Consider the following 3,241-nt stretch of genomic DNA (forward strand, 5'->3'; position numbering starts at 1 on the left):
AATGAAAGTTCTCCTCATAGGCCTTGATGAAAGAGGCAACTGCCATAGCCCAGGGCACAGAGACCTTTTGTTCTTTTGGGCCTTTCAGCCTTGCCAGAATCGTCTCTCATCTCTGCTGCAGGTTGTCCTGCACTGGCCCATGCCTGCACCTCTTTCCCTTCAGGCTCTTGACACCCATCTTGCTTTCCCACCTGGCTCTCAACTGGCATTTCTGTACCTTCAGTCACATCTCTGCACCCATCGCTGTCTGCTCCTTGAAACACAAAGCCATGGGCTGAGCCAGACTCCCTCTGGGTGACCTCTTGCACCACAACTCCACCTTTGGAGAGACATTTCTCTTTCCTGATTTTGAGTCTGAACCTTCCAAGCTGCACTTTGCAGAGGTTTCCTTCTCTTCCTGCTAGCAAGAACATCTCCATCATTTCTGAAGCCACATTTCAAGTAGTTGCAGGCTGCTACTATAGTGTCAATTCAGCAGGTGGAGTGAATACCCCTCAGCAAAGCCATCTAAAGGAGGCTTCTAGAGGAATGGGTGATGCCATCAGGATAGAGAACTAAGCACCATGGGAGAGCAGTGGGAAAAGGGAATGGTCTGGATTGAGAACTTCCTGGCAACAGCCAGAAGGAAAGGTGGTGTCCTTGGGTGCAAGGTACCCCATGCTCTGGGGACAGGGCACCTCATCTGGGACAGCTTCCTGCCTGTAGCACCCTCTCTGCTGTGCACACCCCTCTCTCTGCCCGCACTCACAAGTGTCTCACAGAAGCTCTGCACTTCCTCTGCAGCAGCGACCCCTCACTGCAGGAGGTTCCTGCATTCTCCAGGCTCAGGGATGGATCCTGCATTCCAGGCAAGTTTGGGTAGTGCAGGAGAGGCAGACAGGAAGGTCGGCTCATGGGGCATGAGGAGCAGTGCTCAGGCACCCCCAGCAGTGGGCATTCCCCATGGGCCACGCTGAGGCCTATTCCCATGAGGGAAACTTCTCAGACAGCCTCTGCTTTGTCCAGGCTCTGCAGCCACACTCCAGGAACACCTCCTCCTCCTCCACCTACAGACATCAACTGCTCTCCATTGCTGGGCTCCATCCTGCTTGTAAGGATTGGTTAAAGGCCTGAACCATCACCTTTCTTGCTGACTTCCCACCACCCTCCCTCACCTCCCTGCACACTGCTCATTGCCACCAGTAACTCACTGAAGAGTTAAGAAGCTCTCAAGGCTTTCCTCAGGGGGTGACCATGTTTCTCCATTCACCATTGATGGATCCATGGAGTGCCATGTGTGAGGCTCCTGCAGAGGCAGAGCTGCCCCTGGGCAGAGCCCTGCTGCCGGGAGGGGTGTGCAGGGCAGAGCTGAGCACACAGCCCATGGGATGGGCTCTGGGAGCACTGAGAGGGAGCAGAGCTGGGCCCAGAGCAGCAGCTCCTGGCAGGGACAGCTCCAGGCGGCAGAGACATGGGCAGGGAGTGGGGGGAAAGTGCAGCCCAGGCCTGGGGAGGGTGCGTTCAGGCAGCTCTCTTGGTGTCTGGCACTGGAGGTGGCTGCTGGCCATGCTCTGCTGGGCAAGGAGCTGACTGTCCCTCTAGAAAGTGGAGGGCAGCTGAAAACCAGAGTGATGGACTCTGCAGCAATTTGAGTAGGCACTAACCCACAGACATCTGAGCCCTTTTGTCTGTCCCATGCTCAGACTCTTCACAGTTGCCTTCAAAAACTTACTTAGGAATTTTATCCCTAATAGAGTCACTTGTCAGCTGTGACACTGGGAAAACAAACAAACCAACCAACCTCAGATATAATCAGGGCCAAGTCATGCTGAGACTCTCCTCTGTAGCCTTAAAGTGTTCAGAGTTGTGAGTGCGTAAATTGAACTTTTGTATCTGACATCCCTCCTGTCCTAGCCTGTCACTGCCTTTTCCTCCTATGACAGTGCCTCATGCCCAGAGGCAGCAGATGGCCAACAGCAGCTCCATCACCCACTTCCTCCTCCTGCCATTCGCAGACACACGGGAGCTGCAGCTCTGGCACTTCTGGCTCTTCCTGGGCATCTTCCTGGCTGCGCTCCTGGGCAACGGCCTCATCATCACCAGCACAGCCTGCGACCAGCACCTCCACACCCCCATGTACTTCTTCCTCCTCAACCTCTCCCTGCTGGACCTGGGCTGCATCTCCACCACTGTCTCCAAATCCATGGCCAATTCCCTGTGGGACACCAGGGCCATCTCCTACACAGGTTGTGCTGCACAGATCTTTTTCTTTCCCTTTTCTTGTCAGCCAAGTTTTCTCTCCTCACCACCATGTCCTACGACCGCTACGTGGCCATCTGCAAGCCCCTGCGCTACGGGAGCCTCCTGGGCAGCAGAGCTTGTGTCCACATGGCAGCAGCTGCCTGGGGCACTGGGTTTCTCAATGCTCTGCTGCACACAGCCAATACATTTTCACTGCCCCTCTGCCGAGGCAATGCTGTGGAGCAGTTCTTCTGTGAAATCCCCCAGATCCTCAAGCTCTCCTGCTCACATTCCTACCTCAGCAGAGTTGGGCTTCTTGTGCTTAGTGCCCTGATTGCTATTGGGTGTTTTGTGTTCATTGTGGGGTCCTATGTGCAGATCTTCAGGGCTGTGCTGAGGCTCCCCTCTGAGCAGGGACGCCACAAAGCCTTTTCCACGTGCCTCCCTCACCTGGACGTGCTCTCCCTCTTTGTCAGCACTGGTATGTTTGCCTACTTGAAGCCCCCCTCCATCTCGTCCCCATCCCTGGATCTGGTGCTGTCAGTGCTGTACTCAGTGGTGCCTCCAGCAGTGAACCCCCTCATCTACAGCCTGAGGAACCAGGAGCTCAAGGATGCTGTGAGGAAGCTGGTGACTGGATGTATTTCAGCAGCCATACACTGTCTGCTTTAACCTGGAAAGGGCTCCCCTTGTAGGTCATGATAGGCCACGTCGGAGTTTCTTTCTTTACATTTGGTTTCCTGTTTCAATTTGTGATGATTTTGTCTTCATAGAAATGTCAGTTTTCATCTCGTGCTTCTTAAGTAGCCACTCGTGTTGTGTGACCCACAGTCTTTGTGTCAGTGGGTTTTTTTCACTGTATTTAAGGGAAATAAATGATCCTGCAGCAACTTCTCCTCTGTGATATGTCCTCACATGGCAGGAATGAAGGGGAATGAAATCAGCTTTCTGGCTGCTCCAGCTCTGGGATGGCTGCTCTGTGCCTGGAGCAGGAAGAGCTCTTGGGGAGCCCAAGGGCCAG

At 54.2% G+C, this 3,241-nt stretch overlaps 1 pseudogene across 1 annotated transcript; it reads left to right on the top strand.

The window, feature by feature from the left end:
* Window positions 1-1,945: 1,945 nt before the first annotated feature.
* LOC308232745 (olfactory receptor 14A16-like) lies at window positions 1,946-2,892 on the top strand (annotated as a pseudogene). The gene has a single exon. The product of its transcript is annotated as an olfactory receptor 14A16-like (transcript).
* The last annotated feature ends 349 nt before the right edge of the window (window positions 2,893-3,241 follow it).

Source organism: Psittacula echo, assembly GCF_963264785.1.
Source record: "Psittacula echo genome assembly, contig: SCAFFOLD_33, whole genome shotgun sequence".
NCBI lineage: Eukaryota > Metazoa > Chordata > Aves > Psittaciformes > Psittacidae > Psittacula > Psittacula echo.